This window comes from Condylostylus longicornis, unplaced genomic scaffold (genome assembly GCF_029603195.1).
Source record: "Condylostylus longicornis isolate FDR11 unplaced genomic scaffold, ASM2960319v2 ptg000010l, whole genome shotgun sequence".
Taxonomy (NCBI): domain Eukaryota; kingdom Metazoa; phylum Arthropoda; class Insecta; order Diptera; family Dolichopodidae; genus Condylostylus; species Condylostylus longicornis.
The window spans coordinates 6,150,637-6,167,174 of record NW_026577979.1 but is presented as its reverse complement, the minus strand read 5'-3'; the positions used below and the strand labels follow the sequence as shown (position 1 = coordinate 6,167,174).

Sequence of the window (16,538 nt, the reverse complement as noted above, 5' to 3'; positions counted from 1 at the left end):
GTTGATAAAGGATAAAAATGGCAAATTGCTTCGAACGTAATCAAAAAATCCGTTTCATGAATCGATATATAAGACCACCGTATATTGGAAACCGTAAAATTCTGATTAACGCTTGAATAAGCCTCCGTAAATTCCCTACATTCAAACGTGAATCAAAACCTGTGCCGATTTCTAAGCAGTAGTATTAAAATTTTTAGTTCCGGTTTAATAATAATCCCAAAATTAAATAAAAATTTAACAATTTTAAATAATTATCCAAGAAACAAAAAAAAAAGACTTCTCATTTTACACAGGCGTTGAAAATATTAATAAAATAAAAAAGTTTTTATTCGGATTCTTTTTTTTTTCATTAATAACAAAAAGTTTTGCTTTTCAACCAGAAAAATTTTGTGAAAATTTTTCCTAGCAGAAAACCTTTATGAAATTCATTTTTCTTATATACAAAAAGGAAAACAAAAAAGTAATTTTTTTGTTTTCCTTTGTTTTCACTTCATTTTAAGGAAATAACCTTCTCCCTATTTTCTTTTGTTTTTCCTTTTCATTGACTTTTCTTTCTATATATACAATATACAAAATAAAATACAATAATAATAATTTTTTTTTTTTGGTATACTTTCACTTCACGAAAATTTTATAAAAATAATCATTAACATGGAAAAAAACAAAATCAGCTTGCACACAGATACACAAACAAAATAAATAAAATATTAATGAAGTCCTTAATGATTATCCTTTTTCTTTATTTTGTTTATTTTAGTTTTCCACTTGTTTTATATACCAAAATAAGTTTATATAGTTCTTTAATATTCAAAGAGAAAAGAAAATTTCAAGAATACAGAGAGCAATACTAAACTATCATTTAAGACTTTAAATGATTAAAAAGAAAATATGTTGAATATTCCCAATACATTCAGTTTCCTAAACACACTTTTTCACATTTCAAAAAATTCTACATTTACAAAGGAAATCAAACAACAAAACAGCAAATGAAAATAAACTAGAAAGTCCACTTCATCAATATCTACTCCATAAAATAATTTATTAAGATTGAAAATGCAGTCAAGTGTTCAGAATCTACAACATGATACAAAAGTAAAAAGCAGTAGCAGCACAAACAAAAAAAAAACATAATAAATTACAAAACTCACACCACTTATCATTAACTCACCACTCTATGTATAAACACACAACTATCCCGTAAACTCAAATTACATAATACAAAAAAACATCATACAATGAACCTTTTCAATTCTACATAATAATAATATAGATATACGAGTATGTATGTATATAATTATGTCTTATATGATAGTAGATTGCTTTGAACATCCTTCAAATATCCTGACTTCATTTCCTGTATAAAAGCGGCTCTTTTCAAATAAAATGAAAGAGAAAAAAAACATTTTATGTCAGAAATCACTAGAATTTTTCCACATTATTTCATTTTATTTTGAAGCTTTCTCATCTTCTTTACAAATACAAGATACCTACATAAACATGCATAGTCTCTTATCTATGTATACCGTATACATGTTATTATAATTGATTTAGTTCAAAGAAAAATTTTTATTGAAAAAAATACTTTGTAAGTAAAGTAAAAAATTAAAAGAAAATTTTAACAAAGACTAAAACCATTTTCGAAATATTAAAATTCATTCGATAATTGATGGACATTGATCGTAATAATAAGCTTCATCCTTATCTAAATAAAATAAAATTTCACCTACCAATATTTTAAAGAAAAATTTACGAAATATAGTAAAAAGTGAATGATATGTAGTCAATTATAAGCCCTCCTTCTCGGAGAGAATAAAATTCACCAACTCTTTTTGAGAAACGTTTACATATACAATAACAAATATACAGTAATCGCTCGTTTAAAATAATTTTTGGGAGCGAAAATGCACGACTTTCACCGAAATGATTTACAGCGAGATTCATACTTCATTTTTATCAGAGACAAATAAATTTTCAGTTTTGAATTATTAAAATTTTCGAAACTTTAAAATTAGAGAATTAAAAATTAAATATAATAAGAGAATGCTATCCGGGTTTGAGTTATATAACATAATATATCTTCACAATTCAACAACAACAATTATTGCCCTTATAAGCAGAATTGTATGCTCTATACCTTAGATTTCACAGAAATTGAAATTCACACATAGGAGTGTCCGAGAATAATATATTCAAAAATTTTATATACAATGAGCAAATTTCATTTAATTTCATTTAAATTACCGTTTTACTAACTCAATAAATAAATTTCCAAGATAACATTTGCGATTAACGTATTGAAACTTCGATATTTTCAAAAAACAATTTAGTAATGATACCTATATACTTAATATATAGGTACCATTAACAAAACATAATTCTTGTGCTATTTAAAAATTTTTGAAAAATTTCATAATTTCATTATAACGCAGCCATTGAAATTAATTTTTCGTCCTTGATAACAATTCGTTTGAAATTAATTCTTTGTTCTTCAATTTTTAATGTTATTTAGGTTTTGTTAAAGTCTAGCTATATAATTATCAATTTTAAAGAAAATTTAAATAACAAAAAAAATTTCCTTAATTAATTAAAGAAAGAATTTTTATCTTTTCTTTTTTTTGATAATATTATAAAAGCTCGTCCAATTAAATTAAAAAACCGAAAATAGCTAAGAATTTCTTATGTCTCGTTCTTGTCTAGTAGAAAAGTATAAAATAATTACAGATTTAAATTAAAAAATTTTTAAAAGTGTCTTTAACCTATTAATAAAGGACAATAGCCACATACAGTGCACTTTCTTTTGTACGAACACAAAAAAAATTTTAGTTCGATTTGACGATAGAATGGATATTGCTTTGATATAGATTAAGTAGAGTTAAGAAGGACTTGTTTGTCATCAATATCAGTGAAAAATAAAAGGCAAAAATGTCTTAAAATCCACTGAAAATTCTCTTTTATAATCTAAATTAATTAAGTGAACTTTCTATCAGTGTTGTTAACTTTACTACAATCGTAGTATTTTACTACATTTTGGCATTCCGTACTACTGCCAAAATGTAGTAAAAACTACTATACTACTGCCAAGCCATTTTTACTACTTTTTTGCCTTTATACTAGAAAATGTGATTATTTGTTTTTGTTAATGAAAAGTTCATTCGTATGTTTTACAAAAACCATTTTTACAACAAAGTAAATTAAATTTTTTGTTTTTCTGAATTTCAAAATTATTTATAAAAAAAGTATATACTGTTAATTTTTGAGCTTTTCAAAATATCAATACATTGCAGGCGCGTACCTGATTTAGGTAACCTGTCTTAAAATGTACGGGTATAAAAAAATTTTTGCACAAGTGCTTCCTGCTACATGTCTTTCAGTCAGATGCCTTACTTCTTATTTTGTGTTAATGATAACCGCAAATTCCTACGCTAAAGCTCTCCATACTACTTTTTTTGAGACAAAATACTACTGAAAAACAAGTTGAAATTAATAACACTACTTACTACCCGCATTTTTCTTAAACACTTAAATTGAGTGGCAAAATGCTCATCTGGATTTTCTTGTTTTCTTGAATTGAGTACTTACGTACTTTAGTTTATTTTTATTCGTGCACAAGAAAGACTTAACCTTCCATCTAACGTCCTGACATCATATTTTATATGTATGGGTCTTAGTTAAAATATTCGGCTCAGATTTAATAAAAAAAACTCAAGTACGTGATATAAAGTTTTTCCTGTCATTATGTGGTTGGTTGATTGTAACTTTTTACATTATTTTGAATTTTTTTACGATGCATGCAAAATTATTGTATCATCACAGAGCACAATTAAAAATAAGGATAATAAAATTCTTTTGTCAAATTTTATTAAATCTATCCCAAATAAATTAAATGGAATGTAAGAGAAAAAGAAAACAAACAATTTATTCTGAGTACATAATAAAATTATCTAAAATATTTTAGAAATCAAAGTAAATCAAAAATTTTGAAAATGGCAAAAATATTCAATTAACAAATCTTAACATTGTTAACAAATGCAAAGTGTATATCAAATTTTATGATTTAAAATTAATTGCCACTCAGTCTGGTACAAATTTGTGTTAATTTCGTTGTGTTAGGCTTTCCGATTTAAAATTTGATTTAATGGTTTCTGTACCCATACGAACGAATATTCGAAAGTTATTCGTAGCATTGCAGTACCGTATATAAGGAAATAGATGGTGTTTTCCCAATATTATTGTGAAAATCAGTTTAAATTGATTACAACTCAGCTACGTTTTTAATTCTTACAAATTTTATAATATTTCAGTCACGTTTTCTATACCTTAATTTGTTCAAGGTTTTGATTGAGAACAATATTACTTATTTTCCGAAATGATATTATTCTTTATTTTATGTATACAAAAGTGAGAGTTTTCACAATAATTTTCTTTTTAAAATACCAAAATGAGAGTTTTGCACCTTAATTCTCATATTTAAGTAATTATAATTAATAATTATAATTCATATTTTGGAAATAACCTTGAGAAACCTTTTTTTATGATTTGAATTTTTAATTTTTTATTGTATAATTTTTTTTAATTTCAAGGATAAAATTCATTTTGCTTAATATTGAAAAAAATGCTTCTTCATTCACTCCAATCAGGTTTATTTATCTTTAAAATTTATTATCTGTATGTATGTATTAACAATAATTTTCACTTAAGACACGACCGGATATCACATTACAAAAATCTATGAACTAGGCCCCCAAATTTACATATTATTAATTTAAGGTTCTATTATTGTGGTTGTATAGTATAAGAATACAATTGAAAAAAATATATTAAAAATAATAGGATAGAAGAGTCCTTGAGGTTTCATGAAGTATAATATGAGGTAATATCAATAATAACAAATCATCTCGCACATTCTTTCATTTAATTTAGGATTAAATTTGCGAGGGATTCATGAGGAATATTGAGGTTTTTTTTGTAGCTTTCTATTTATTTTTCTACCAAATTTGCACTAAAATTTTCATTTTCCAACTATATTTTAATTCCGTTTAATATCAACATTTTATTACTTTAAAACAAATATGAATTTAAATTATAAGAAGATTTTTAGTATTGATCTTATTTATCATCCAAAATTCACAAATTAAATCACATTAGCCTTCGTTAAACTCAAATGAAATTGTAAAAGTAAATTCTTAAAGTCTTTGAATTTTCTTGAGGCCCTTTAATATGTTTACAAAATTTTTTGTAATTTGTAAAAACACACAACGTTTACTTTTTATAAACACTCATAAAGCCTTTGTTTCGATCTTATCAGCTTGAAAAACTAAATTGAATTAAAAGCAATTGCACTTTTATAGTTCGAAACTACTTGACTTTTTATATTATGGCTTTGTTAATTTTACCACAGAGGAAACAATACATTGTGAGCTTCTATAAAATTTTTAAAAAGAGTGTGAAACAATCCTTTATTCTAATTATGAATTCAAGGAGCCTGCATTGATAGATCGTAATTTGGCCGCTATGGTTGTGTAGCTCAATTATCTATTTTCCACACTCATATCTATAAACATCAACTTTTCGTTATTGTCCTCAAATTTTTTCTAAATTTTAAAAATACAAAAATTAATAGTATTAAATATTTAAGATTAATTTAATCCCTTGTACATCCTCTTCTATCTATTTAAATTTAAAACGAGTCTTAGCTCCCTTATAAACCTATAACACATAATATTAATGTCAATTCAATTATTTTGTCTTTCGGATTCTCGGTAAAATAAAAAGCGAGAAAAAATTCCTTTTTCAATTCTTTTATAATTCTTTTTCTTCTATCGGTATAAAAAATTTCTAATTTATTGTATGTATATACATATGTATGAATGTACGCATGTAATCAACCATAATAAGACTCCCATTCGATATTCTATATACATTGTGCTTCTTTTATATATACATATTATAAAATAAAGATTTCTATTATCTATGGCAGTTTTTTATGTCAAATATTATTAAAACATAAAACCAAAAATCAGCAAAATTAGTTGAGACTCAAGGATTACCAAAAATAACAAGAAGAAAAAGATAATGTAACAAAAATAAAATTAAACCCGATGTAATTTTTGTTTTCTTCTTTTTTTCTTGTTTTTTATTAGGACATCCAACCATTAATTTAATACAATTTAATGATAATTTTTAGATTAATTTATTGTTATAAATTTTATATAATGTCCTTTCTTGAACAGGGTATCCAACGCAAGAATCATATTTTGGTCAGAAAGAATGGAAAATTTTTTTTAGAATAAAGTAAAACGAAAATTATGTGCCCTACACGAAGTTATGGGCCCCAGTGAACGCAAATAAAGCAGAAAACAGAATTTCTGTAAAGAATTTTACACATTAAGAAAAACAGCTTATTATCTAAAACAGCTAATCGTAAATGCTTCTGTCTACACCAAACAAAAATTTATGTTGCCCGATTTAAATAAAATTTAGAATTCCCATTTAAATTAGGGATGTGTACTTAATACAAATTCAAATCTAATACTCTAATCTAAGAACTATTAACTCCTCATCTTTCCTCTTTTCTTGTTTAAATAATAACGGGTTTGCTTAACTGAGTATATGCAGTTCACTTAATATAATAATAAAGATCTTTTTATAATATTAAAATTTTTTCCTAGTAAAATCAAGTAAATTCCATTAATAAAACCTGAAAGCAAAATTTTTGCTCAAATTTTTGTGAGAAAATATAAAGGGATAAGATATTTACATGCACTAATTTTAACTATAGATCTAGTCGGACGTTATATTGGTTCAATATTTTGCTAATTTTAATGATCAATGGGCGGCAAAATGTATATGTATGTAACTTTATGACTCGCAGTTAAAAATTAAAAAGCGACTTAGTTAAAAGATCATTCATTCTACTTACAAAAAATATAGCGAATACAAGAATGGAAAGTGAAAAACTTCAATGTAATTATATTCAAATTTTCTTTTTATTAAAAATTTTATTAAATTACCTTAAAGTAAATATATTTTAAGAGGTTTTAGAGTGTTGCTCATTAATAACCAGGGCACTCTATTCTTTAACACAATATAAAATTCTAATAAAAATTTAATTATATACTATTACATACTTTTATGTCTAATGGTTTCTTTAATATTTTTTTTTCATAGAATATTTTAATCTTACTCATTTTATTACAAAAAATAAAATAAAAATGAAAATCCTATGGCAATGATCCTACGAAAAAAATATTCGCACAATATTTATTATTACGAAAATATTTTTATGACCGCGAATAATAAATGAATTTAAATCCGTGGTTTCAAATAAAAAACAAAAAGTTATTTTAATAACAAAACTCTTTAAAATGAGCAGAAATTAAAAAAGAAAAATGTTTTTCATTACCATGAGCCACTAAAAGACACATTCCTTCACATCATTTTAAGATTTGAGCAAATATTACAGCAAAATTCAATTTGATATTTTTAAAATCGCAATTAAAATATTTTCGGTGTTTTTACATGATTTTTAAGAAACTGAGGGTATTAAATTTTAAAAAATTTTAATAATTTTGATGGCTGATATCACAAAAACTTAAATTTTATATACGTATTAAATTGGAGGCCACTAACAGAGAATCCGCCATTAAGAGGATAAAATTTAAAGATACCATTCCAGTCAAGACTGGAGGAGCTGAAGTCGAATTGAGAATAATATTGTTATATACGTATAATAAAAACTCGTCGCATTATTTATATGGCGGTGCATTCTTTTAGCTATACTTAGTACATCTATAGCATATCTTTAGGCGACAATGAAATAAAATTAAAAATTAGATTATTACTAAATGTTTCGAATTCAAATCTAAATGGTTGATATCTTTTTCAAATTCCTCTTATATTGTTCATTTCAAATATTATTAATAATATTGTGTAAAAAGAAAATTGAAAATTATTGGTGCAATGTGGTCATAATCAATATTAAACTTAGAACATTGAATGTATTATTTACTTTTATTTTTTGTATGACTGTGACTTTTGTCATATTAAATAAATTTTCATTAAAAACAATTAAAATATGATTTATTGGCCTACAGTATAATGGACGTAATCTGTTTTAATTTTAATAATTTATAGACTCTATTTTTGTTAGTATATTCAAGGGTAATCTTATATTTTTTATTTAAAAAAAACACAGAAAATAATTTTTTGTAATAGATCGCGGATTATGAATAAATTTTTATTAGCAAGCATATTCTTGGATTTTGTTGATAAAGATTAAATGCAATGGTGATTAAAACTACTGTAACATCAATTAAGGTGAAATTTACATCATATCCTTTTTTTGGAATTTCCGTTGTGTACAATTTGAGTTAATATTTTAATTGGAAAGTGATGTTATTATAATATTGATCAAATTTATTAGAAATAAAATATAACATTGACTTTTTTTTAAATAATTATTTATTAATGGCGAAGACATAATTATTATTTTAATAACTATACCAAGAAATCAAAGTTATTCGCAATATTATTAAAGTATAATTTTTGTGATATTTAAAATTTCATTACCTATGTATGTAGATCCTATTCATTACCTATGTATTGTGATTTTAATAGCATAGTACTAATACTCGTAATAGATATCGTAACTGATCGAATATTTCGAAAGCGTATCGAATTTTCGTTTCCTAAAATAATCTAAATTCAAAATTTATAAAACGTGACTTTTTTTCTCATATTTCTAGCAACATGTTTATTTACATTTTTTGCATTAATGATTCTACTTCCGTGAATGGTAAAATAAAAATTTTAATTATAATAAAACCCATAAACTTTTCAAAATTCATTATGAATTTTATAAAACAATTTTCTCAAAAAAATTATTAAAGATTACCAAATTGATTAAAATCTACAAAAACAAAAGAAAATTTTTTTCCTTAAACAACAATTTTCTTTTTCATTTCTTTCATAACAGGAACGTTCAATTACTACATGAACGCCTTTTAACATAATTTGCAAATCATATATAAAAAAAACTCATATTTCTACATGTACATATATAGAAATCTATTTACATACGAACATGTGTGATGTGACGTAGAAATTCTTTTATGTATATAAGAACAAAAGAAATCAACATAATGAAAACGATTAATATCGAGTGGTCATTGTGTTATACTTGAAGAGATCATTAAAGCTTTAACAGCTCTTCTAAGATTAATCTTAACTCAGCATTTATAATAATAAAGTTTTAACTATATAAGTAAGTCTATATATTGGAAAAAAAAATAATGAAGAAGAAAAAATTAAAATTGAAAATTTTTTTTCTTTTAATAAAATAAAAAGGATATTTTTTTTTGTGCATACAAAAGAAAAATCCTAACATTTTTGGTTTTTTTTATTGTTTTTTCCATTATAAGAAGACATAAAAGATTATTTTGAAGAAAATAATGGATATAATTAATATACCGTTATATTTTTCAATTCATATAGGTACCTAGGCAACATATTGTGTACACATATGTATACTTGGAGAAAATTTTGGACGATGTGCTCCTAGATTTAAAAATACATAATGTGTAATAAAAATTTAAATATGACCAATCTATTAAAAGTTTCTCAAAAGACAAAGAGAAAAAATTTTTCCAAAAAAAAAACATGGTAACTATTAAAATATAGGAACAATTACGAGTATTAAAGGATAATGGAAATGTTGATAAAATAATATGCTTTAAGCATATCAAAAATCATAATGAATAATATTGAACTAAAATGGAAGGATATGTCTACATGCACAGTTAGGAGAACAATGTCGCATTAAAAAAAAATTATTTTAGTCAAAATGAGTTGAAAATATCAATAAACTGTTTCCGGGTCATAATTTTTTCTTGTATTAACCATTTTGGTCAGTTTACTACAAATATTTTACAGGATGTTGTAATTGAAGAACGCGATTCACTTTCAGAACATGTAACCATTTACTACTATAATTTATCAAAAAAAAAAAAATGTTAATTAATTTTTAGTTGAAAGTTTAGAAAGTACGAAAGATTTAATAGGTGGAGGTAATGAATTTCATGTAGATAATGAATTAGGACAGCATTTGCAATTAACAATTTGACAATTTGTTCGTAAACATTATGAATTACATTCATTGGCACATTGATAACCATTAGAAATAATCCATTTTTGAAAAACTATACAAAATCACTGGTTTTCATGTAAAATGTATCCTAAATAAGAAATAATATACTAAGTATTGCAATGACATCTTATTTGGAGATAACAAAATTGGAAATTCCTGTAAAAGAAATCATAGAGTCTGCTTTACAATATTAATTTATTTTATTTAAGGAACTCTATTATAATAGAACTCTAATATTATAAAAATTATGTTTGCTTTTAATATAAGAAATCCAGGAGAAACAAGCTAGAGCCCGAAAGTCAAAATGCGTCTAGGCGAAATTTAATGAGGAATGAAAGTATTTGATATATTTCTGGAACAACATTATTTTCTCCGAGTAAAAACTGAGAATACTCTGAGTTTTATTCCTATTTAAAACAATATCGCATCATGTTGCAAACATAAAGTTTTTGTTAAAACTTAAACTGCTTGGTAAGAATGGTTTTATGAAATTAAATGCAACATGGCAACATCTTGTTTTACCTTTGTGTGTTATAAATAAGAAAGTATGTTATAGTATATTATATAAAATGCGTCTTTTGAATAAATGACAAAAGATGTCATTGCACTATAACTTCTCTATAGTCTATTTTGAACTGTCTACTCTGTTTATTTACTCTACTTTTATGTTAAATTAAAAATTATTTTAATGAAAGTCCTATATATAAGAATTATCTTCAGATATAAGAAAATTATACGCAAATGCATAATTTAACTTAAATGATATGACCCTTATTGTTATATAAAATATTTTAATTGTATAAGGTTATAATACCATGAAGTGTACATGTTGCAGATTAAAATTCTATTGTTTCTTTAGAAGAGCACAAAATAATATAACAAAATTATTTTAATCAACATCTAACAGTTTGCATCTTCTTATTATACTAAATTTATAATGTAGACCTTATTTAACATAAAAGTGATCAGAAATTTAAGATTATTTTAATAATTACTCGTATTGTATATAATGTCAATTGACTTGTCAACAATACCCACATTCTATGTTTTCTAACTTCCGTCAATTTGTTTAGATTACAATGCTTTATACACATATTGTTAAAATTTAATTCTTAAGTGTACTTAAAAGTGTCTGTAATAAAATCATTACGAACACAAAAAAAAAGAAATTTAAACTCTTTAGTAAATTTCTGTACTAACGAGACTTCCTTGTCTGATTTTGAAATTTTCTTTTCACAATATGATAATGTCGTGTGTCAATTTGTTATTCAATTATTATTCACTTGATTGTATAAAGAGTATAAAATGACAACGTGTAGATACAAAATTTATCAGAGCTATTGTTCATGCGTTTATCATATACGGTCATTGTATTTATTATGCAATTTAATCGATAAGTGCGTGAAGAAATTACAATATAAAATAGTATATATATGGCAATAATGAAATAATTTAATTTGAACGATTTATGTACGCATTGTTTAAAGATTTTATATTGTGATACTTGCAATTGCTTCTAAAGTAGTTTTTTCGCAATAGAAATTTCAAATATTATAGAACATACTCTTATGAATAAATTCAAATATGTTCTCGAGTTAAAGAACGTGCTTCAAAATGATTAAGAACACTCAATGATATAATTTTAAAAGTAGAAATCTGAGTATTTAATAAAAATTTCATATTTAAGGTTTGTATTATTTAATTTGCAAAAACATGAAATGAAGAAATGTTTGTCCTTAAATGTATGGAATACTATATTTTTCTGTATCCCATATTTTCTTGTAAAATTTATTTAAACTTGATCAAAATTAGCGTATTTCTTTAAAGTTCGTATAGAAATTAAATTAATTTGGCAAATAGTTGCCAAATAAACAATAAGAATTAATTTTCGCTCCTATTCGATCGCCTAAATATATGCAAAATTATCATAATGTATTATTATTGATTGTAAAATTTTTTATTAACAACTTAATAATAGCTTAATAAATTTGAATATGTTGTGGTCTTAAAAATCTTTTGGAAAATTAAAAAATTAATATATTATTTTTATATGTACAGTATGTGGATCAACATTATGTATGTATTAAGCAAAATTAATTACAAATCGCGTACAGGGTATGTATTTAAAATTTTTCAAATTTGCTAATTAATTTGTATGACCGATTTACTTTCAAATTTGAAATTTATTGCTCCTTTTCAATTCATAAATATAAAGTACTAATTTCAATATATTTCACTTATTACAGATGAAATTTTTACTTATATATTTATAAGTACTTCAAGTAGGTAATTATAAATAACCTAGAATTAGAGTTATACACCTAAATTTATATGTACATAAAAACTGTTATATCATTTCAAAATATTTCACTAAATTACACTTAACACAGATTTTTCCTTAAGCACAGTTTTATTATTAATAAGCAAATTTTCGCAGAAAAAAAAAAAATATTCTTAGTTACATGCTCTTGAGCTTAAAAAAAATCTCAAATTCAGATTTAAGCTGAAAATTCAAGTTAATTCAGAATTCACGCGAACGCCATTTTGTATAATATGATGGATTGATAAATTATTATGCTATATTGCTTTGTTATTGCTGTGCTACATATAATGGTATTCTCTATATTTTTGCATTTAAGTATAGCAGCGGGTATACATCTGTTTCAACCGGATCAGGAGGTAGGGGGTTTTAAAGGCAAATTTTTTTTTTGCGAACTTTACTGAAAGTGGGTTATAATATAGACTGGGCAAGGTATAGCAATACTTTGGGACATGCTCTAGAAAGTTGTTGCAATAGTCTATTTAAGAAGCATACCATTTATTGAATAAGACTTTTGGTTCAGATTGTACGATCGTTTAAAAAATTCAAATTTCTTTTTTTAACAACTGTATTATTTTTGCGGTGAAGTCAAACTGCAACTATCAAAATTTTTTCATTATTCAGAAAGCTTAACTTGCTCTTTTTACTTTTGTTTTAATATTTTTTGGGTATCTTAATTATTTTCTTTATTTTTTACCAATTCATATCTTTTAAAGAATGAAGTGGATCAGAGAAATTCAGGAGTCTATTTTAACAATCTCTACCTTGTGGTATAATTGTTTACCTTATTAACGAAAATCTAAACGCTTGTATAACATACGAATACAATACTATGGGAGAACATCTTGTATATTGTACCCCAGAACATCCTTTTTGTTTTTTGCAAGATAAATTGAAAACAGCATATTAAATTTTTGATAATGAACAGAATTTCAGTAATTACTGCGAAAATCTTCACATACACAAGTATTAGAATTCAATTTTCTATATATAAAATTCACTTCAATTAATAAAATTAATATTATAAAATTATTTTTGAATGAGATTTTCATTACTAAAGAAAATTTACATTCGCATTACGTTTATCTTATCCCATAAACATTGTGTGGTCAATATTTTCATCGTGAATATTGAATAGCTAGATTTTGTTCAAAAATTCTCATACATTTCTCATACTAAAATACAAACTAGCTTTTTAATAAATAAAGTGTAGAATTAAATAAAAGAAGCCCGATTGTATTCAGATTTCAAAAAGTTTTCAAAAAGTGAAAACTCAATTTTAAAAGCAAAACAATTCATCATATATGGTGTTCCACATATCATATATATACTTATATAAAATTTACACACAAAAGCGTATATTTTAAAGCGTTAGTTAGTTAATAAAATTTAATTCCATTTAATTTATAGAACAGATGATATACTTTTCTATTATATTCACTAATTAGTTGCTAATTGGATTTTTCATACTTATTTTGTATACGTCTATCTAATATGTAATTCGACCAAATAAATGAACAAATTCAGTACAAATATACAAACACAATATACGATATTATATAAAAGGATTTCTAATCCTTCATTTACTTAATATACTTTTCTCTTTTTCATAAATGAAATTTAAATATATAAAATATATTTTTATGTATCTTTTAAAAAATCCTTTTTAAAATTATATAATTAAAATTATTGCTTTTATAATAGAGTAATGACCCTACACAACTTTGGTTAAGCTGTACAAAAAACCAAAAAAAAGACCACAATATTTTGATAGAAACTTTTTTTATATAATTTTTTTTTTTCCATTTTCAGTTTGAGATCATTGACTTTACTGTAGAATTAAAAGTGGGTCTGTATAAATAATCACTAAAAATATTATATGATTAGTACGTATTTGTAAGTAAGTACATATAATAATTATTATTAAAATATGTGAATGTGCATACATACAAATCTATTCATATATTATATTTGGATTTTTTGCAAAGAGTTAATGCTTACATTCAAAGGTATATACCAGTATGTATGTATAAAATAATATCCTTTGTTTAAAATAAAAATTTTTTTTGTTTTTACTTTCTTGTTTTTAGAATTTTAAATTTTAATTTTTAATTACATTAATATTATGTCAGTATAATAACAGCAAGTGTATGTATATATTATAGCCTATGGTATATACAAATAGATATATACGAGTATGCAAAAATATAGAAATTTATTTGTGCATTCATTCCTAAAAATAAAGAGAACCTCAAAATTTTGGTTTCAATTCATATTTTTCATTTGTGTTTGTGTGTATGTGTAAATTCAAAAACTTACTTTTTAAACATTTTGTTTTTCTTCTCTTTTGTTTCTTCTTGGTTTTTTTTTTTTTGTGTGTTTCAAAGTACGTGAATGCTTAGAATTGATCTGGTTGCATTATAGCTGATAGTTAAACTGAAAAGAACACATAAATAAAGAAAGATTAATATGAGTATATAAAGGAAATTTTATGTATATGTATGTGTATACACGTAGATATGTTGTTAATTAATAAAATTAAAGTTATATGGCACTGTAGCATTTAAATTCTTATAAGTCTAAAATATTATTTGTGAGAAGCATGATACGAATTTGGAAAATCTTTTACAGAGACTTTCATTAGTTTTCAAATAAATTTTGAAATTACCATTATAATTTACAATTATTTCTATGAGCCAACTCCACTATAGTTATACGAACGTGAGTTTAATACTTAACTGGTAAATAATAGTTAGTTTTCGGAATTCAGAAAATTAAATCGTGATCTTTTATGTTATATAGTTTTTAAGAATATTGACGATACTGAATAATAGCAATATTGAAATTTACTCTCAGATTTTCGGATTAAAGGCAAAAATTTTCAAAAGACAATGTTGTTGTATAGATAACAATGTTATACATACATTGTGATCCTTGAAAATAGGAAAATTATTTCATGAATCTTATTTGTTTGGTTTTTGTTTGGTTCTTGTTTTTCACATATAAATGATTTTAAAAACACATTATTTTTTTCGTTAAAATTGAAAAACTGCACTTTTTGAGTTACCATAGTTTGAAATTCAGAGTTAAATTCATAATAATATAATTTAATTGATAATACGAGTATTAGGAAAAAATAATAAATTGCTTATAAACTATAGTCTTCTTTGCTTGCTTATATAACGTTTAAATGTTCTACTGAAGTTCCTAATTAAGATTGTACATTAAAACGATAGCCTAGTAAATTGCTAAGAATTTTAAAATAAAAATCTGATGACAATTTTTTTATAACCTTAAAACAATATCATTCTACAACAGCAACTTGAGAAATTAAAGTTTTTAAAAAATCTACTCCAGAAATTAGAATTTTAATATTTATAATTTATTTTTTAAATTTTCATAATAGAACCTTTTTAAATAATATCCTCATTTATGAATATGTGATTAATGTTATGACAAGAATAAACAAATGTTATGAACTTTGTTAGAGTCTGGTTGGCTTTATCTCTGAATCTCTACTCAACATGTTTTTTTATATTAAATTTATTTATAGCTAACAATACTCATATAAAATAACTGCATACTTAATAATATAATTTGACTCCTAATACATAATATAATGTTGATCGTAGTTTTTAATTGGACCATTAGTTCACAATCTGATAACGGACTGACTTAATAACCAATTTGTAATTTTAACAGAATTTAACGATAATGGAAAACGAAATTAGTTGATACCAATTAATGAGACTTAAATAATCTGGAATAATCTGAAATTATGCGAAATTGACGAGACGCCACACTACTCCCTATAATATTCCCCTATATATATACTCCCTATATAATTCAATCCTCAAAAATGAAAGTGCTTTTGAACATAAATATTTTTTAAAATAGACTTAATATATGTGTGTTTTACTTGTGAATAAGACATCTAACCATTTAGCGGATTTTATATCAATTCCAATATTAAATTTCAATGATTATCTTAGACGGTAGTTGAAATTGAAATTTGTACTAAAAGTAAAGTATACTAAAATTTCGAAGCGTGCTAAAAGAATAATTTTTTTAGCT

The 16,538-nt window shown here is 24.0% G+C and overlaps 1 long non-coding RNA gene across 1 annotated transcript in view; it reads right to left on the bottom strand.

Moving 5' to 3' along the window:
• The window catches only part of LOC129619148 (uncharacterized), a 133,139-nt gene that overhangs the window by 60,079 nt on the left and 56,522 nt on the right, over positions 1–16,538 (bottom strand). Inside the window, exon 2 of the long non-coding RNA XR_008697846.1 lies at positions 14,784–14,900. This is a non-coding gene — a long non-coding RNA (uncharacterized LOC129619148). The remainder of the gene's footprint in view (positions 1–14,783; positions 14,901–16,538) is intronic.